Source organism: Felis catus, chromosome D1 (genome assembly GCF_018350175.1).
Source record: "Felis catus isolate Fca126 chromosome D1, F.catus_Fca126_mat1.0, whole genome shotgun sequence".
NCBI lineage: Eukaryota > Metazoa > Chordata > Mammalia > Carnivora > Felidae > Felis > Felis catus.
Window position 1 is genome coordinate 60,559,621 of NC_058377.1, and position 22,020 is coordinate 60,581,640.

Genomic DNA, 22,020 nt, shown 5'->3' on the forward strand with positions numbered 1-22,020 from the left:
TATTTGAGCTGTAAAGGTGAAATTATGATGACCTCAGTAATACAAATAGTTAGGATATTTATAAGAATTAAGTGCTGAATGAACACTAACTTGTGAGGTAGTTAGTACTGTTCACATTTTACACATTGGAAATAGAATACCCTTGCTTTATCAGTTGCATGCAGAGCTTCTAAGATGCCTAGATCCAATGCTTTGGAGTTTAGAATGTTATATAATAGGTTGTACTTTTTTCTGTGCCTGCTTCAATTCTAAAAAAAGAGAAAAAAAAAAGAAAATGGAGTCATTTCATTCATGTGGACTTAACAGGAAAAGCAATTTTGATTTAAGCCTTTAAGCCAAGATGCTAAAATTGCTTGTACTAAGAAAGCATGGAGTGTTCTAGAAGAACATGGCCTGTTAAAAAAACATCAGCTTAATGAAGGGCAGCGGACAAGATGATCAGGTTTCAACAGGACCTTCGTACTTCTCCTGCAGACCCATTCCTGTCAAGTAGCCTGAAGCCTGTGAGGGCTCCATGAAGAGGAGAACCTCTACTCCTTGCAGTAGCTCTCCCTGGGTACATCTGTAGGATTCCTCACTACATATGGTCTTTTTGAATTGATCACAAAATAAGGTGAAGTTAGGAGTTCTAGCATTTCTAGGAACATTGACTTTACCTTCCAGATTAAGTATTAGTTCAATATCTAGAAAAGGACTATAAAACACTTTGCTAGTTAAGTAGCTGCTGTTGAAAGTTACTAATGTGATTCTTAACCACAGTTTGTAGGCAGTTACTGTCCCTGCTTTGCACATGAGAAATGGATATTCCCAGAAGCGACAGAAGAATTGACCAAGGTGACTCAGTTTATAGGAGGTAAAAAAAAAAAAAAAAAAAAAAAAAAAAAGAATTCAGCAGTTAAAAATTTGAAAGAGAGTGAGCATTCATGAGTGAGCATGAGAGCATGAGGGGCAGAGGGAGGGGGAGAGAATCTCAAGCTGGCTCCATACTTAGTGCTGAGCCAACAGGGGGATCTAGGCCTGATCCCATGACCCTGATATTATGACCTGAGCCAAAAATCAAGTCCAACACTCGCCTGAGCCAGCCAGATGCCGCATGGAATTCAGTGGTTTAGAATTCCAAAAGCCTCTAGTCCTTATGACCCTCATTTTACTCAGCTGTGGAAAAGATGAAAAGCTTTTTTCCTCAAGGTCTGAATGGTTGCATATTTAATGTCTCTTACACAGCTGACACTATAGTCAGTCCCAACTGCGAATGCACAGATCAGTTTCCCTTCAAAGGGTAGAACTGGATGCAACTCAAAGTTGGATTACAAACCCTTAACTATAACCAGGCAGGAAGATGTTGAGTCTATTGAGCTTTAGGTATACAACAAATGATCACAGACCTTAGTATGAAGGGAAGTAGTCAAGTGCAAATGAAAGATCACTATACAACAACCAGAATAAATGATTTCTGATTCTGACTATTGGGATATCTAGAATGTGTTCATTTAGGGTTCTGATTATATTCACATTTCCCCCAAATCTCTAACTTTTAGCCTATTCTATCCCATAGTTCCATCATGGTTTAGCTTTCCTGAACCTTAGGTCTGAGTTTGGGAAGAGTCAAATAGTCTTCATATAAAGGGAAAAACAATCATAAGCAAAGTCCTATTTTGCTTACCCCCACCATGGTTGGGGACCAAGGGAAGGGGTTTGGAATTAATGTCAAGTATGTGTTCACCGGATCTCAGGGCCCTCTTTGTGGAGGAGTGTGGGAAAAGGCAAGGACAAGGACATGGCCTGGAGAAAAGGTCTGAAGCTTTAGCATTTAACTACCAGGTTAAAAATTGGAGAGAGGTTAGAAACCTTGTTATTCTCCTTTAGTGCATAGCATTTATATTTTCTGAGGTAGAATATGCTCAAGGGACTTAGGTATAAACTTGAACCCAATTTATGGCACTCTTCATTTGGAGTTCAGCCTAGCACAGGAATTTGCCTTTTGCAGATTAGCTATGGAATATCAATCCCTCAACTCTTATGTATTTTAGTATTGTGAAACCTGGATGTAGCCAAGAGGCATTCGGTTTGCTACCTAAGCAGAAAAGACTAAGGGGTTTTATAGAGCATACAACAAAGCATGGAGATTGTTGTGGCAACCTTCAAATATGCCTCCCCCATCTCCTGTGGTAGGAGTGTGGTTGACCGTCAGCCTTAGCTGTTGCCATCTAAAAATCCATCACCATGTTCCACTGAGGTCACATTTTCCACAAGCAGCTCCTAGCCAATGACTAGGCATTATAGGGATGGAGGGTAGGCCCATTCCTGCAGGACAGAATACTTGTGACAGGTAACTATGGCTATGGGACTCCTCACTGTACTTCTAAAAGCTTCGGCAAGGCCAATGAAGTCTGAGACCTTTCCTTCCTTAACCTCTTTCAATACTTTACAGAGGTCAGACTGGCATCGTGAGCGGATAGCTTGACCAGCATTTAGCTCCCTCTGCATTTCTCTCATAGGCATAGCTTCCAGTAAGTCTAATCCCATCTTGTGGTCTGCTTCTTAGAGGACCAAGAGTGGTCAGAGCAAGCAGAATGTAAAGTGGGCATCTGGCTGGCTCACTAACTGCTTGGCGGAGGAGGACGATGCCACCTTAGTGGGTAGGGCATAGGTAGTCCTTCACACAAGATGACTCAATTGCTAAAGATTTCACTAGTGGGGAACTAAGATATCCCAGTAGGGGGGAAACACTGTTGCAAGTGTGAGGATACAAACATTTGAGAAATGTGGGGGAGGGTACAGTCTATAAAGTCATGGATTTTGTTTTTCTAAATTACACTGATGCCTTGCAGAAGGATGGTAAGATTGAGAGCTATTAACAAGCAGTTAATGGTTATGCAGGAGAGCCTGAGCATCTGCTTACTTACAAAAATATTCTTATCTGCTGCAATAATACAGCTAAGTGACAGGCCAAAGACCGTTGTTAGGCATAGAGCACTCAGTGTTTGAATGCTCAGCCAGAGAAGGTCAGGGTTCTATTTTGGAAAACCTGGGATACTAAAACATGGCATGGGAACCTCTGGATGCCTACCTTTGGGTATAGTGGCCCTATAGCTACTCCAAATGCTTGGACTTTGAGGTGACCCACATTTCCTTAGTAAGGGGTGGCTTCTGTGAGGCAACAGGTGTTCCTCTCCAGAGCCATCCTCACCTCTCTTCCTGGCTACTGTGCTGATAACCAGGGTTAAAGGGAGGCAGGGCCCAAGTTCTCAGAATTAGCTAGCACATACTGACATGAGTACCTGTGGGAATGGTTTGGGGAGTATTTGATCAGGAGGAATAGGATGTAAGTATGTAATATTAAGACTAGATGAAAAAAAATTCAACCTGGAGGCACTTTCTTGGCATGTGGGATTTATTACCCTTGCGAAGACCCTAGGAGATTGTGCAAACTCCCTGTTAGAGTGGCTCCTTTAAACCTGAAAACAATGGCTAATGAGAAGCAAAGTGAAAATGCTTAGGTTGTCCTGAAAGGTAAAAATAAAGATGTAGGTAATCATATTGTAACAGATTGTTATGTAATGATAGAAGACCCATCAGAAAATTATGTTCAGTTGAACACAAGACACAACATCCAAAACCATCATAACTGGTGATACAGGCACCAGTACCACTGAGAAGTTCAATGGTGGCTCTCACCAGGTCTGATGACAGCAAATGTAGTTCTAGTTGTGGGCTCATGAAGATCAGTGGGGATAATGGAGAAATTGAGACCAAAAGGAAGCATTTGGCCACAAGTCAGAAGGCTGAAATTACTTTAAGAACTGATAAAGTCAAAGGGGCTTGGCTCCAGGGGATTGTGGAGCTGTTTTAGTGTTTTTGGCCCCAAGGGCTGAAACAGGTGGGTAGCCAGCAAGGCTCTGGCTTACCATCTAGAAAAACAAAGTACAATGGATATGAGACTAGGGATGGTCATTGCAATAGTCAATCTCTTGCTCAGTTTCCAGACCTGTACTAATTTTCAAGATCTAGGACTCATTAACCCAAGAGGTACCTGGATCCCTAAGGGGAAAGACTCAAAACCTCAGTTCTATACCATGATTCCCTGAACTCTTCTCTAAAGAGAACTATGGTCATTTAGGCAATTTTACACTAGGAAGAGAATACCTAGACATTGAAGACTGATACTGATAAACTGAAAGAACAATCATGGTCCCTCTACTGGAGTTGGGGCTCTGCTCTAGGTAGTAGAATCCAGTCAGTAAGGGGTCTTAGAGAAAGTCCAGTTCTCAGTATGTCCTCATTTCATGAACTTACCCACTGGTCACTTCTTCAGCCACTTAGTGACTGATTAGAACTATTAGAGTTGGAATAACTGCCATATGGCATACTTGGTCTGTGAGGGAAGAGGTAGCACAGTGGGGAAGGCCAGATAGAAGTCACCAAAATTTCTCTCCAAAGCTAAAAAAAAAAAAAAATGCTACTCAGGTCCATGATAGAGAATTTAGCAACCAGGCAGATGTATTGTTTATTCCAATTTCAAGAGGACTGAGAAGTTTCCATACACATGGGATAGGCAATAGTACTCAGCTTCCCTCAGGGGCATGTTAACTTTTTTTTTTTTTAATTTTTTTTAACGTTTATTTTTGAGACAGAGAGAGACAGAGCATGAACAGGGGAGGGGCAGAGAGAGAGAGGGAGACAGAATCTGAAACAGGCTCCAGGCTCTGAGCTGTCAGCACAGAGCCCGACGCGGGGCTTGAACTCACGGACCGTGAGATCATGACCTGAGCCGAAGTCAGACGCTTAACCAACCGAGCCACCCAGGCACCCATGTTAACTCTTTTTATACCATAATATAATCCTAAAAGGACTAGACCTCCCACAGAATATCGCAATGATCTACCAGTGACAGGTTGATTGGGCAAAATACACAAGAAGTGGACTGTGAAAGCCTTAGACACATATGTTCCAGAGGAAGAGACAAATACTGAGAATAGTCAGTAGCCTAGCATTTCAATGAAGGTTTCCAGGGGTCCAATGGTAAAGAAATGTTTCTAAAGTGAAGATCTTCATCTTGAAAATTCTATACAAGGAGAAAACAATGCATGGTAGGCTACATTTGATTCTGGAGATAATGTATTCTTCACTTAGGAATTCTGTACCAGAGGACATGGAAGGCTTCCAGCTTTGAGTGGGCCCAGAGCAGGAAAAGGCTCTATCGCAGGTTCAGGCTGTGGTGCCAAACATCACTGACACATAGGTCATAGGAACTGGTACACTCAAGTGTTAGAGGTATCAGTAATGGGGAAAGAAACAGCATGTAGCTTATGGAATTATTATACATGCCCTAGTATTTAAGTTAGGCTGTGTCACTTACAGCAGAAAACTGTATAACTTGATAACTCCTGGCATTTTGTTAGACCCTGGTAGAGACAGAACATTTGGCCACGGGACAACAAGTGATCACGCATCCAGAACTGCCCATTAGGAGTTGGATGTATCAGACCTAAGTCAAAATTAGACAGGTCCAGCAGCAGTGAGAGATGGAAATGGTTCATCCATGATCAAATCTAGGAAGATCAGAGGACAGAAGCATGAGCAGGAATTCCAGAGTCAGGTCATCCAGAGCATTTGCAGTAGTTCTTCTCCTGCAGATCACATCAATGGCCACATGAAGCAGTCTGTTACACCAACACAAAGAAGAAGCCAGAGCTTGGTTTAGGTTTTATGGGTTGGGAAGGCATGACCTAAAATGGATGGCAGATGCATTATAGTTACATACAGAGGTGGCCTTGAGACTTTGAAAGAGTGGAGAATCAAAGTTTCCTAGTTGGCAGGATTTCAAGTGGTATAACTGGTCATTCATGTTCTGTGAAAAGTAAAGTGGTCCAAGAGTCATCTCTAAGTCCTTGGGAAGGGGCCTACAAAGTAAGAGACAGGAGATTTAAGGTAAAGAGGTCTGAGAGAAGGATGGGGGTTGGGTTCAAGTTGAGGAGTTTTGTATCTGTGTAAAACGTACACCAGAAAAGGCTCTGAACTAAGCCACTGAGGCAATTCTGCTGGTTGACATTCAGTGGTCATCTCAGAACTGGTGTGATGGGTTATTAGAGTAGCAGCAGTGACAGCAAAGGAGACTGTGTGAGCTCAACCAAGTAGATTCCTACTGAGCATGGAGTTCAATGCTGAAACCTAGACATAATACTATTATTCAAGGAGGTCCCTTGGTAAGTCAACTACTTTGAAGGTCTGTACTGCCAGTGATATGTACTTATCCTGGGTGTGGATTTTCCTTTCTTATCTACAAAAGCCTCAGCCAGCACTACTTTGAAGGCTTCCTGAATGACTTATGGGAAAGAGATCCCACATTACACAGTAACAGAAGAGTAGACATTCTTCACCATAGGATATGCAGCATAGGGATCATGACTATGGGATTCACTGGAAGCATTAACATTACTTCACTAACCAGAAGCAGTTAGACTCAATTCTGGGGCAGTCTTCTAAAAACACAGCTGAAAAGGCAGCTCAGAGGCAGCACTCCACACAAAAAAAGTGGCCATCCTTTAGGATGCTGTATTTGCATTAAATTAGATCTTTATCTGGTGCTTGGTCCCCAATAGGATACAGGAGTCCAGGGACAAAGAGGTAGAATCAGGAATATGTTACAGTCTCAATCATCCACTAGGGGACTTTTGCTTCCTATCCCAGGAAATACGGTCTCTGAATGGTTGGAAGTCCTGATCCTCAAAGGATACAACAAGGGTTCTGTTGAACTACAAATTATAGCTGCCCTCAGGCTACTTAGGACTCCAGTGCTTAGGGACCAACAGGTAAGAGTTACTATCCTGGCAGGAGTAACTGACCTAATTGAAGAGGCAGTTGCTTTTACACAATGGATATGGGGGAGTTTGTAAATGAGAAGCCAGGTGATCTAGTTAGGCATTTTCTAGTGCCCATGCCCCATTATAAGCATGAGTGTACATGTGAAACAATCCCTAAATAGGAGTATGATTACCAAGGGTTCAACCTCCTCAGGAATGAAGAATTGGGTTGCTTCATCAGGTAGGCCACCAAGATTTAAAGTGGTGATAGTTATAAGATTCCTCAAGATTCAAGATTCCTTGAGGGTGAGAGGAATTCCAAATAGACAGTGGAAGGAAAAGAGTAACAGTTGTGGTTCTGATAGGAATTCCAGACTGGGGTTGTAGTTCTACCGGCATTCCTCTTCTAGTTTACCCACAGCAAAAGAGGCCCATGGGAACTATGGGGTTGCTGCTCCCAAAATATGAAGGACACCTGTACCATGCAATAAATTGTGGTGACCATGAAAATATGCTCCTGAGATCTGATTGCAGGAAGTATATGTGACTAAACAGCTTCTATCACACTGCTCAAGTCCACAGCCCTGCCTGGGTTCCACTTCCTATGGGGTGGCTTCCAACCAGTGAATGAACATAGCACTAATAATGCAGACTTACTCTTGTGAGACACTGGACTTTCCTTATGGGTGCCTTTGGCTTAAGTACTCCTTGTGGCCTTGTCAAAACTTTTAGAAATGCACTGAAGTCTAAGACCTTCCTTCCCTTCTTACCTCCCTCCTGCACAGAGATCAGACCTGCATTGTAAGCTTGTTCTTCCAGCCTCAGGATTCCTTTGTATCTTCCTTCATGGGCATTTCCCACTGAACAAATCTCTGACACATGTAATTCCTTCTTGACATCTGCTCTTCAGAGAACCTATTCTAACACAATTACAGGGAGTGCCACTGAAAAATGTTCAGTTCATGTTCACAAGTCAGTCCTGTGAGAAGGGCTAATACCGCTTATGGACATGACGACTTTTATGAAGATGGACTTTCCGAAGACTGTTCTCAGATATTTAAAGAATGAAAGCCACGTAGCCATTACAATCCTCAGCACACAGCTCAGCAAGTCTTCTTTCTTACCCTAGAACAGAATTCATGGGGGGAAATTGTAGTACCAATATAAATCTGAAAGACCTAGCGTCAGAAGTGTCCTATAGCAATTGAGTTCAAAGTGTAAAGGTAGAGCTGATCCCTTGATGTTACCATAGGCACTCACGATGAGGCTTTATGGGAAGGGAGACTATAATAGCTGAAGACTGATCTAGACTAATAGACTGATGTTGTTACAACCCGGTTTCCTCCATTTTTCTCTTTAGCAGTTTAAAATATTTTTGAGAAAGAGAGAAAGAGAGCGAGCGTGAGCAAGCAGGGAAGGGGCAGAGAGAGAGAGGGAGACACAGAACCTGAAGTAGGCTCCAGGTTCTGAGCTTCCAGCACAGAGCCAGATGTGGGGCTCGAACTCACAAACTGTGAGATCATGACCTGAGCCGAAGTCGGACGTTTAACAGACAGCGACCCAGGCGCCCCCAGCAGTTTGTTTTTATGTTGAGTCTGGTTATGGGTAGAGAGTCTTTTTAGGTTTCCATTCTAAGCTACTTCTCTCTCCCAATTCTTGGACTCATGAGAATATAAGGGATACATTACCAACCACTTGGCCTTGTAAGAACAAGACTTCTGAACATCTCTGGGTTCTTAGAGTAAGCAGAAAAAATATTTCTGGAGAAACTTCAGCCACTTGGCTGAATGTTGGTTGTGTGGACTGCTTCAGTTGTTAGTATCTCTTACGTGGAGGTCCTATTCTGTTACCTCAGGCTGTCCTCCCCTCAAGCTTTCTTCTAAGTCCACTCTTGGACTTGTTACCTGAAGGGACAGTCTCAGCCCCAAACAAAGGATTAATATTAAATCCTTTTTTTTTTTTTTTTTTTACCCATCCCTTGTGACAAGTGGTGGGACTTCTGTTTCATATACAATAAAAATGGCTTCTTATTTAGGATAAAGAAATTGTGGCTTATATACACAATGGAATACTACGTGGCAATGAGAAAAAATGAAATATGGCCCTTTGTAGCAACGTGGATGGAACTGGAGAGTGTGATGCTAAGTGAAATAAGCCATACAGAGAAAGACAGATACCATATGGTTTCACTCTTATGTGGATCCTAAGAAACTTAACAGGAACCCATGGGGGAGGGGAAGGAAAAAAAAAAAAAGAGGTTAGAGTGGGAGAGAGCCAAAGCATAAGAGACTGTTAAAAATGGAGAACAAACTGAGGGTTGATAGGGGGTGGGAGGGAGGAGAGGGTGGGTGATGGGTATTGAGGAGGGCACCTTTTGGGATGAGCACTGGGTGTTGTATGGAAACCAATTTGTCAATAAATTTCATATAAAAAAATGGCTTCTTATTCAGACTACACCTCTATCCATGGAGTGGTATTGAAGGATTGGTGTTAAGGTTTTAGGGTGGTTGTAAGTAGATGTATACACAAGTGAAAATATTTTCGAAGTTCTGTAATACAGTATCACACCCAAGTACCTCCAACATAAAGTCCTAGGCAGGCCTATTAGAATCACAAGGATAATCGTGAAAACTATTAAAGATTGAGCCCTGAGAATCTTTAATAGTCTTTTTGGGTGGGAGACCTATGGTTCTCTGAGATTAAGATGGTTGACAAGTATAACTGCTGCCTTCCTTCCCCAAGATCAGTCTGAAAAGGTACCCTATATAGGAAACTATAATAGAAATTCACACCCTGGGGAAGGTTGGAATGGGAAGGGACTGGAAAGTTTGTGGGGGTAGTAGCATTGGCCCGAGACAGAAGACAGACACCCAAGCACTACTATGGGACAATGCAATAGATAATGGACTATAAGAGCTTGGGTCTTGTTCCTCCCCTGCATTGCCTTGGAATAATCGGTGCCTAGTTAACACTTGTGTGGACTCCTTTGTCCTTAAAAGTCAAGTCACAGCTGCAGAGGAGCTCTGTGTAGGTGGCTTCATGGAGAAATAGGTAGGGCACAATTAACTTTAAGTAACAGCATCCCCACCCTCAGACATTCTCAAAACTGACAAGTTACCCAGGAGATTTCTCCTTTTAAACCCTTTCCATAGAGAACATGAAGTTTTAATTTTGGGGAGGAGGGGAAAGATTTACTATCTATATTTGGTGCCTTGGGCTCTTTGCTTTAGGATTAGTATACCTGCTCATTGGTGCTGGGAATCTGCAGTGCCATTTGCATTGTCTAATAGTCAATACTTCTAGAGAAGTCAACTCACAGGCCAGAAAATGTTTGAGAAACAACTATTCCAGAAGGCAAACAACCCGCTAATTTAAAGTCCACGAGAAGCAGATTAGAACAGATCAACCACTTCTAGAAGTGGTCCCACATTTGGATTAGTACGCTAAGACAAAAACAGATTTTACCTGGCATAAAGTTGACTTTATAGATGTAGATGGGACAGGAAACAGCAGCTCACCATCCTCAGTCTCCCTGGGAAGTTCCCCCATCTGCAGCTTCTTGGACCCCTCATCCCTATAGCAGTGTGAAGGGTTAAGGATGATGCTAAAAATGTTCTATTCTGCCTTGGTATAGATCATGGCATTGGATTCCTATGGAAGTCTTGTTACTTCAGTTACACAGGCCCAAGACCTGTGTCCCAGACCCTCAAGTCCAGGTATAGTCTCACAGACCAGCAGACTCAGTAAACAAGACAATCAGTTCTTTTTTTAAAATTTTTTTTTCAACGTTTATTTGTGGGACAGAGAGAGACAGAGCATGAACGGGGGAGGGGCAGAGAGAGAGGGAGACACAGAATCAGAAGCAAGCTCCAGGCTCCGAGCCATCAGCCCAGAGCCCGACGCGGGGCTCGAACTCACGGACCGCGAGATCGTGACCTGGCCGAAGTCGGACGCTTAACCGACTGCGCCACCCAGGCGCCCCGACAATCAGTTCTCTGTAAGCAGTCTCTTAACTCACTAAGAGGAGACAGGCCTTTCAGTAAGTTAAGTCTAGCTGGAAAAAAAAAATCAGATGGAAGATAATTGGATGCCTACCTTATTCCATATACAAAAATAAACTCCAGGTTTATTAAGGACTTAGATGTGAAAGTAACTTTAACTCTTAGTAGTGATATATGATTAAGTTTTAGGTCTTAGGATAGATGAAGTTTTAAAAACAAAGATTACTTCAAGAAAATTAGGATGTGGGGCGCCTGGGTGGCACAGTCGGTTAAGCGTCCGACTTCAGCCAGGTCACGATCTCGCGGTCTGTGAGTTCGAGCCCCGCGTCGGGCTCTGGGCTGATGGCTCAGAGCCTGGAGCCTGTTTCCGATTCTGTGTCTCCCTCTCTCTCTGCCCTTCCCCCGTTCATGCTCTGTCTCTGTCCCAAAATAAATAAATTAAAAAAAAAATTAGGACGTTTGACTAAATTAGCAGGAAGTGCCTTAAATTGGGAGGTTACAGATGGGAAGACTCCTGATATATACAGAGGACTTATAAAAAGAACTACCAAGAAGACTTGCAAACCAAAAGAGGATGGACAAGATTATCAGTCTCAAAGTTGAAGGCCACATCTTTTAGGGCAACCCAATGACTAAGCAGGGGGCGGGGAAACACAGTGGTCAATGTGGTCCAATTTAGGACAAAACTGAAAGGTCACTGTAGAAACATCTCCTGGAGGAGTTGGTCAAAGCTACAGTTCGATTTTCATCCTAGCTTTTTGCCCCTGCCAACTTTTCACTTCCCTCCATGCAACACTCCTTAAATATTCTACACAACACTAACATTTGGTATTTGGAGAGGTTCAAGGAAATATATACAAAGAAGGTAACATGTTAGAATTGCAACATTTGGTAACATCGGGTAATGAAACCTTATCCCTGTTGTAGGTGAATCACAGATAGCCTCTGGTAGCAGTCTGATCATTAAGACTTATTGATGTATTGGGAGGATATACTTGCTAGAAGTAATAGATTGACATAGGCACTTGTGAAAGGTGTTCTGTTAATTCATGTGTTCCATATCAAGCTAGGATGAAGACAACAGCAGAGCTACTCTATCTGTAGAAGAATCAAGATCAGGAGGTTAATGGCAGTTTACTTAATCAGTATTCATAATCCTTTGCCCTGTGTTTCAAGTTTAAACACAGTTGTCTTCTCTCCTGGGAGGGAAAAATTCAGAACTTTTAGGAAGAGTGCATGGTAATGACTCTACCAGTTTTTTCTCCCAAAGGGACCTACAGCCATTTATTCAGATACTTGCCACTGTAAAAAGGAGAACCATTTGAGAATGTTTGACACAAGTCCTAAGTAACCCTCATACCCAGAAACCCAAAGATTATGGCCCCCCAGTCAGGACAGGGAAGCATAGGAGAACTAGGTAACAAGTGGATTCCTGGCCAATAGCCAGCTTACAGAGGGTCCTCTGATTCTGGGATGCATCTTATGATCATTCACCTTACCTGAATGTATAGTCAGAATGGATATATGTATCTATTCATGAGTTTGGCCTAGGAATCAAGAGGTATAGTAGAGAAGGCTGAAGCAAGGCCTTTGGAACTTTCCTCTTTTTCTGAATAGGACAGTAAATGAAGATACTGTGTACTTGAAGGGATGGAAGAACTTAGTGATGCTTTAAAATGACCTAAAGCATGGGGTCACCTGGGTGGCTCAGTCAGTTGAGCAGGTCATATTCTTGCAGTTTGTGAGTTTGAGCCCCACATGGATTTGCTGCTATAAGTGAGGAACTTGCTTCAGATCTTCTGTCCCACCTCGGAGCCTCCCCTGCTTGTGCTCTCAAAAATAAACAGGACATTAAAAAAAAAAAAGCGACCTGAAGTCTGAGGAGGTGGAAGTCCCCATCACATCCCCATTTAATGCACAGTATGGCACCTGAAACAGCTAGCTCCTGGAGAATACTCCAAATGCATGTACTAGCCCCAACTAAGTGGTGTTGCCAGATGTGTTCTCTGCTAGAGCACATTAACACAGTCATGTACATGGCACACCACAATCGATTTGGTGGATGTTCTTCTACAGGACAGGAGCTCAGATACAGTTTGCATTCACCTGAAATGAACACTGGACACATTTGTAGTTTTGCCATAATATAGCTGAGATACCTGGAGCTGTGCTCTAAGATTCTTTGATGATGAAAGTATTCTATAATCGGTATTCAGTTTAGTAGCCAGTAACCACACATGGCTATTAAGCATTTGAAATGTAACTTGTTGGTTACAACAGGAGGTTTGACTGTATATTAAAGCTAACACTCTACTTTGATCTGGTGGCTTGTTGGACTTGTTAATGACATCCTCAGGAATGGGAAGTTGTTTTTGGTTTTGAGAGGGCCGATACTGGGGCGCCTGGGTGGCGCAGTCGGTTAAGCATCCGACTTCAGCCAGGTCACAATCTCGCGGTCTGTGAGTTTGAGCCCCGCGTCAGGCTCTGGGCTGATGGCTCAGAGCCTGGAGCCTGTTTCCGATTCTGTGTCTCCCTCTCTCTCTGCCCCTCCCCCGTTCATGCTCTGTCTCTCGCTGTCCCAAAAATAAATAAACGTTGAGAGGGCTGATACTATTCCCACTTTAGAGAAACAAGTTACTGTTTTTGCAGCATTAATGAAGTCTGCTCAACCACTGGACTTCAGGTGTTCCTTTTAGGTTATGGAGCACAGTGAGCTTGGAGTCGCAACGAGAAGCTGCTTTTCTCATTGCCAAGTACCAGGAATCACAGGATCCCAAGATTCCTAATCAAGGGCCATCACAGCCTGACACAGAAGACCTCATTTGAGTTACACTGGATCCAGATCAACTTGCCAAAGGAAGGTAACTGCAAAGGAGGACAGTCTAACCCTGCTTGGTTGATGGTCTTATTAGTAAGTGTTAAGAGGCATTTGTGAGCTGATGTATTTAGTGATGGATCTTTGTCCTGGAATTTGAGTCTGATGACTGAGGTCAACCCTCAAACTTTTTTTTTTAAATAGCGGCACTCCAGCAGGGGAGAAGGGCAGAGGGAGAGAATCTTAAGCAGGTTTCACGCTCAGAATGGAGCCCGATGCTGGGCTTGATCCCATGACCCTGGGATCATGACCGAAGCTGAAATCAGGAGTCCGATGCTCAACCAACAGAGTCACCCACGAAGACAACTTCTCTTGAATTCCAAGGAAAAATACTTGGGATATCTTGTTGCTAGAGGAGAACCCAGATGTGAAGGCTGAGAGCCAATTTGGGTGCATAATTCCTTAACCATTTTTTTCCTGGTCCAATTCACTTTAAATTTTAGTTAAGGAGTTCAGTGCAGTTCTATAAGCTGGTCTGATTTTCCTGCTAAGTGGACTGTAGGACTGAGTTGCTTCCTGAGTGGAGAAAAACCTTGGGAACATAGGATTTTAAGCCTCCACTACTGTACCAAACTCCAGACTGCATAGCACAGCCCTTTCTCCAAGGGACAGAGTAGTTGAATCTCAGACCTTCCTGGACTGGAGTCCCAGCTAGAACTGTGTGGTGCCCAGGCTACCACAAACATGGCATAATCCTTGACCTGCTTCCACTCTATCTGGGAGATCTCTCATTTCTGGTCTTGTGGGGCCTGGCAGGGTTTGGGGGGGGTGGGTGGGAAGCCTCCTGCACTGGTTTTCACTTAGTGAGTGAATAGCCAGTTCACTATTGATCATACAAAGGTGAACATGTTCTCACAGTGTAACAGTTGACAGGAGAAAGGACCTCATAAAAGATATGGTTTAAGCAAGATTCCTCCAAGTGATAGCTGATAGAAGTCTTCCAGACTTAAACTGGAAGTGTGAAGATGTGGAGGAAGGACAGAGCTTGGGCTTTCCCAGGAAATAGGAGAAAGTTGGTGTGGATTAGAAGTACTGGGGTTCCCAAATGCTAGTTACATTCCTTTCTCCTATAGGTGCTTAGACAATTAAGACCTGTGAGCCAAGTAAACCTTTTAGTGCCTGGTACAGTTATAGACTTCTGAAACTCTTTACATTTCCTCCCTTAGTTTTCATAACCACCTTGTAGTAGCATTAGCCTGATTTTACAGGCAAGGAAGCACTGAGGACAAAAGTTAAGCAGTTTCAGAGGATGCCCAAGTCCTAAATAGTAGAGCTATAAATCAAGCCCAGGTAGTCTGACCTCAGAATGTAGGCTTTTAAACAAGTATACTATGTCATCTTACCATGGAAATTAAAGTTTTGGTTTGATTAAACTGGAGTATGGGACCAAGATCTAGGGAGATTCACTACCTGTCCACTTCTCAATCCAAGGTGAGATTTTGATGGGCTGAGGAAACGCTAGCCTGCTTCATAAAGACACACAACCAGTCTTTCACCTATAGTCTACAGATGACCCCAGGATTAGAAACAATTAGAATGTGGACAAGTATTTGACTTTAACTCTATAAGCCAATAAATAGATCAATAAGCAACCTTTGGGGTGCCTCAGTGGCTCAGTTAAGGGTCCAACTCTTGGTTTCAGCTCAGGTCATGATCTCACGGTTTGTGGGTTCAAGCTCTGCATCGGGCTCTGTACGGGCAGTATGGAGCCTGCTTAGAATTCTTAAAATGACTCAAAGTTTTAAAAAAAAATTAACATCCCTTTTGTAGGGGCCAGTGAGAGGTTGAGAGAATTCAGGATTTTTTCCAATGCTGCTCACTTGAGTGGGGGTGTGTGCATATGTCAGTCTTCATGGAAATGGAGATTAAGTGATAATCCTTACATTGATCTAACAGTAGAGGCAAGCAGGAATAGGATTCCCATAATATGCCAGAGTTTTTGGCTTCAGAACACTATAGTTAAGCAAAGTTCCAATTTCAGGAACCAAATGCAAAGTCCTAAAGGAATCTGCATAAGTCTGAAGATGAGCTTTGTGGGCAAGTATAAGGAAACTTTTGAACATTAGGCAGCCATTAGTGAGGAAGGGGACTGTTTATAAAAGGACTGTCAGAGGGATGTATATGTCTTATATGGGCAATCGAGTAATTAATGTGTATTAATTTTCAAGAGAGATTACAAATATGACCAAGCAACAGGTAACAGTAGCCAGCAGGAAAAAAACCAAAGAACAAACATGTACTGCGTTTGTATTAACCATATACTCCCAATACCCACACTTTCACCTCCACACTATGGCTGTTGGTGCCACAACTCTATAAAGAGCTTAGAGTAAAGGCAAGCAATCAGAAGTCCACTTATAGAAACAGGAAGGAGAAAAGGTAATAGCTTACATCATGAATTTTTCTATTCTTGTTGAATATAGCCTGGAATCAAGCAATTTGAAGGTGGATAATAATGGGCTCAAGGATCTGTGCACTGCAGTCCTTAGTAAGGACCACAGGAAATTCAGGTATCCCACTGCAGAAAGGCCTTTAGTATAGGTCTATGTGAAGGAAGTCTGGGCTTTGTTGTTCCCAAAAGGGACTGCTTCCTATCTGCTCAAGTGAAATCTTGGTACCAATCCAGGACATGCAAACTCTGGAGAAGCCTTTGATGGGAGCTTGGGATTGTCAGTTACAACAGCACTGAGAGCTGAAGATGTAGTCAACATGGCATGTTATTTTCTGAAGAGTGACTGTTCTCCCTGCTCTGACCTGGATTGCTTTAACAGAGCCAAACAGCATGAGTAGAAGACTGGTTTAAACATCCCAAGTTGAACCCAGCTGAGGAGTCATCAGATAGGAACTGTAAACAAAAAGCTCCCAGGTGATCTGAGTAGTCTTCAGCTGAAGACATTCAGGCACACAAATTTAGTGAACCACCACTGAATCGTCAGCCTTCAGTTCCTATAGGACAAAAGTCCTAGAATAAGACCAAAGCAAAACTGTTAGCAAAACAGGAAACAAGATCTCCACTGGGCTTTAAGGTTTTGTTCATGAGTGCCAGCTGCTAAGGTACATGTTAGGTTGAGCAGCAACTCCTCCCATAGCACTTCTGTGTTTGCTCAGAGGAATCCTTAAACTACTAATAGCGATGGTACCCTACAAGGGGCACTTTCTCCTCGACCCAGGTCTCCGTTCTCCTGGCTCTCATCTTCCCTGCTACAAACTCCTTCAACCTTTGATCCAGGCTTTTACCACCTTCCTTCCCCACAAGATGTGAGCTGCCACTTTCCACCACACTAATTGGCATGCGTAGGGAGTGGTTGGTTTGCTGTAGGACATCTTTATCTAAAGATTCTGACAGAATTAGAAACAGATCCTAAGATATCCCTTTTATGAGCCACAAATGTGAAGAGTTTTAATCTTACATTGGATCAAGAGATGCTCTCCAAGGGAAGGCAGCCACAGGTGAGGCTATCAGACTCCTCTGGGATGACAGTCTTGTAAGTGATGAACAGTACCTGTGAGTTTCTGAATTAAGGACACAACTCATCCCTTCAGACAGGATTAACTTCTACACTTGAGGGAAGAAACTTTAAATCCCCTTTGAGGGATAGACAAAGGAATACTATTGGAAAGGGCACTTAGGTTTCACTTCTCAGTAGGTTCTCGATGCATTTTATGGTTTCTTCTGCCGGTATCAGGATTCATTCCTGGAGTACAGAAGTAACCTGAGCATGAGGGACTGAGGAAAGTTTCTAGGATCAGCATCACAATCCCATCCCCTATAGAGCCCATATACATTCCAGAATCTTGTTGCTTAAAAATATTAGGTTAAGTAGAGACTCTTCAGGCAGAGAAATGTCCAAGCAGAAAACCCTATGAGAAAATGGGGTTTTGAAGTAGAGATTCTTACAGTATCTGTAGGTTTAACATGAGGAAGTTTAAAAGGGAACTCTCTTGGGTCTAGGATCCCACAAACACCTGAATGTTGGTGTTAACAGTACTGTTATGAACAACTTGAGTCTAAAATCCAAGGGCAGGAAGAGTTTGAAGAGAAACCACTTGAGAAAGAATCTCAAGGACTGGAACAACTATGAGCCAAGGAAGAACACAAAAGGACCATGTGCCTTTATGAGGACGAAGTAGACACTAAGTCATGAGTTTGAAAGACAGAGTTGAACAATAGGAACAGAACTATTCCTCAGTAAAAGCCATTCCCTCAGCCTACCTTTCTAATTCCAGCAACACAAATTGAATCAGAACCTAAATGAACACCAAAATGTTTCTAAGGTTCAAGCTACCTGTTTGAGAGGAGTCGAAAGAATAAAGAATGTTCAACAGCCCTTGGTCCTGAAGAAGTGCTTTGTAAAACATGGACTTCAGGCAAAGCAAGTGTCCTGTAAGATTCTTTAGACATTAGGAGTCATTTCTTGAAGTATTTGGATGGCTCAGAGGCACAAAGTAGCTACGAATTAAGCCTAGTGAAGGCATTAGAAGGACAATAGGTTATACAGAGCTTCCTCCTGATGTGTTCTTTTGGACTCAGAATAGGAAATAGCCAGTAACCCTATCAAGGATGGGGAGGTTAGCTTTAAGAAAAGATTACAGCAAAGTTAGAACCAAGGCTTGAGCTAATCAGAGAAGGTCCTTTCTTCAGCCTTGCATTGTAAAAGATATTAAGTCTATGAGTTAGAGATACCCTTAAAAAAAGCAGGATTAATTTGAGAGAGACCTCCCAGCCATTAGCTAGTATCATCCCAGCTAGATGGGTTCTTTGGGAGCTCTTACCAGTCCCAGATTTTCTAGCAAGCCCACAACAGCGAAGTAAAGGAAGCCTAGATAGGAAGAATGAGCTCCACCTGGACTAAGAGGTAGTTTCCAGTTTTGATCAGCCCAAAGCGTCTCTCTCAACCCAGCACTAAGTTTTGTTCTTCTTTGTTCTTAGAGAAAGGAAAGAAAGTTGAATTTACTGCCCAGATCTCAACTTCTCGGGACATTTTGTGATTAGTGAGATAAAGTGAACTAAGTCTAAGTGTCTTATAGTCTCTTGTCTGTCTTTCCCACAGCCAAACAACAAGAAATTCCCCATCTCTTAAAGGAGACAAACAGAAAAGCAGAGAGAAACGGACACTGACAGAAAAGAGAAACTAACTTTGCTAGATCCCGGATGCTCTCCTGCTACTCAGGTTCGGCAAACCTGGCTTTAGTCAGCAGCATAAATACCCGAGTGGACTGTGGAAGTCTCACTTAAATAGAAGGTGAGAGAACATGATTGGTCAGTGTTGGAGGCTGGACGTGATTGGTCAAACCAGAGCCAATAAGCTTCCTGAATCTTTTTAACCATAAGTAAAGTAGCAGCCCAGGATTGGTGCTGATTTTTACTTTTGATTGGGAGACCCCTGAGTGTGTACACCTGTATGATAATTAACTCTCCAACATTTATTGTCAGGATTCACAAGGAAAAAACAGTTGCAACTGACAGAAATGGGTTAGAATCTTAAAACAGCAAATAAACTCAGTAAATAGTAATAGTACACCATTCCACATGAAAAACATTAAATTTTCTTTCCGTATTACTATAGAGGAAGACCCACGTCATGTTCCTTTATGTGTGAGTAGAAACCACTGCCAACGTTCTTCTTTTTGGGTCTCAGTGGCCCTAACGCTCTTCCTCCAGAAACATGTTTGGGCAAGACAAGAATGTGTAACTAGTGACCAGTCACTTCATGGTCTCAAACAGATGTCTCCGCTTGATATCAAAACCCACTTTTCACGTCTTAGAATTTTTCTCAAAGCATCCTCATCCTTAACTCCAACCTGTGGAAAACTGGTGAAATCTCTAGCAAGCAGCAGAAGTACCATTACTATCCTTACCCTGACAAAACCACCTTAGTAGAGGAGTGCCCATGCTGTCTGGAGACTACTCATAAGTTTATGGTCTCCTCTCCAGCAGCTGTACCAGCAGCATCACCTGAGACCTGTTAGAAATGCGAATCCTCAATCTTCTGAATTAGAAACTCTTGGGACAGCACTCAACCATAAGTGGTTTCACAAGCCCTTCATGTGGTTCCAACGCATGCTGCAGCTGGACAACTACTGCTCTGTACCAATTCAGTCAGAATCCTGGGGGCCATGCTGCTTTCCTAAACATCAAGTGTATCTTTTGTAAGTCTGTCTGGGTGATTTCCATGTGCAGTCAAGGTTGTTGTCCACTGCCTTCATTATGCATGGATTCAGTTACCATCTCTATGCAAGCTGGAAGTGATTACCAAATCTTTAATTCTGGTCCAGGCCTCCCTCATCTCCCTTAGGCCAATATATCCAACTGAATTCTAGAGAACTGATTATGGGTAGGGCTAGGTGTTCAGTGCTTTACAATTTACCATTTCATTTAATCCCTGAGAGGTAGCTATTTTCATACTCCTTTTATAGTTGAACTGAAGCTTTTAGATATTAAATCACCCACTCAAAATTAAACATTTCATAAGTGGCTAATCCCAGATTCAGGAACACACCTTGCTTGCTGAGCACTATATCATTGTTCATGCTACTTATCAGAAGTTCATCACTACACAGAATCAGCTAACTGGAAATGTGACATGATTGAGTGACAGAATAGAGCCAGAATAATTTAGAGCTGACTGGAAATTATAGGGGAGCTATATGGGATTCACACAGAGTCTAGAAAATCCTGGAATGAGGGTGTCACATAGCAGAAGCACAATTCTAGGTTTTGGACATTTATTCTAGGTTGAGACATATTTGTGTCAAGAAAAGCCCTTCTCCTCTAAGCACCACCTCCACTTTCAGTATCACAATAAAGGTTTCAAACTATATTAATCCTAAGGTTTACCAACTAGCACTGTTTCCTTTTTTAAAAAGATTATCTAACTTCCTAGTCAGAAAAGGAGCAGGCAAGCAACTCAGCAGCATTGCAGAATTGCTGGGTCAATAAAGTATTAAATCAACAAATGATAAGTGGGTACTCAAGTATCTCCTATGCATCAAAAGCTCTAGTAGGTATAGAGAAAAGGTACTGCTTTAGAATAACCTTGATGGAAACCCGAATGAGGAGCATATTGCACAATGTAAGTATAGGAAGCTTCAGAATTCATTTTTTGAGGGTAACATCATTCTGCAGCCAAGTTAGGGTACTAATAACGTAGAAAGGAAACAAACAATTATACACCATTCACTTATGGCTAAAGGCACAAAAATATTTTAAAAATTAGTAAAATGTGCATTATAATTATAATGATAATGATAATGTACAAATAACCAAGAGATTCTAACCCCGAAGTACAAAAAAAAATTAGGTTAACATTAGGTTAATGTTAATAATGCAATTCATTTTTAACTTAATAATGCAATTCATTTTTCAAAGCATTCCTGGCAGGTTGAAGATTAGAAAAAAAAGATCTCACATGTGAGAGAGGTTATTTTTTTTTTAATTTTAAAAATGTTTTTATTTATTTTTGAGACAGAGAGAGACAGAGCATGAGCAAGGGAGGGGCAGAGAGAGAGAGAGATACAGAATCTGAAGCAGACTCCACGCTCTGAGCTATCAGCACAGAGCCCTACACAGGGCTCGAACTCACGGACAGTGAGATCATGACCTGAGCTGAAGTCGGACACTTAACTGATTGAGCCACCCAGGCACCCCATATAAAGTTATTTTAAATCCATGACCTATTCTATCTAGGATGCAGAAACTTATCAGAGGTTAGACGTCCACCCAGAGAAGAGGTAGATGCATCATATTTCAGAGGGGTTCCTACTGGGGGGAGGGTCACAACTGCTACAGACACTCCTAGAAACACTTAGAATCTCCCTTTTCTGGAAGCTCAAACCTTGTTGTGCCTGCCTTTTACATTGGGGAATTATATCACCACTCAAGAAAAGTTTAAAAAGTAACAAACACTGGGGTGCCTAAGTGGCTCAGTTGGTTGGGTGTCTGTCTCTTGATTTTGGCTCAGGTCATGATCTCACAGTTCCTGGTATTGGACCCTGCATCAGACTCTGTGTTGGCCATGGAACTTGCTTGGGATTCTCTCCCTCTTTCTCTCTGCCCTTCCCCTTCCTGCCCACATGCACACATTCTCTCTCTCTCAAAATAAATAAATAAACGTAAAAAAAAGTAGTAACTAACACTAATTTTATGTGGGTCCTTTAAAGGAATGTTTCTTAACAGGAACCCATGGGGGAGGGGAAGGAAAAAAAAAAAGAGGTTAGAGTGGGAGAGAGCCAAAGCATAAGAGACTGTTAAAAACTGAGAACAAACTGAGGGTTGATGGGGGGTGGGAGGGAGGAGAGGGTGGGTGATGAGTATTGAGGAGGGCACCTTTTGGGATGAGCA

General features: G+C 42.4%; 1 long non-coding RNA gene across 1 annotated transcript; it reads right to left on the reverse strand.

Moving 5' to 3' along the window:
* Nucleotides 1–13,774: 13,774 nt before the first annotated feature.
* LOC123380482 lies at nt 13,775–18,735 on the reverse strand. The gene is made up of 2 exons (XR_006586318.1): nt 17,090–18,735; nt 13,775–16,641 (listed from the first exon to the last, which is right to left on the reverse strand). It is a non-coding gene; the product is annotated as an uncharacterized LOC123380482 (long non-coding RNA).
* Between the last annotated feature and the right edge of the window lie 3,285 nt (nt 18,736–22,020).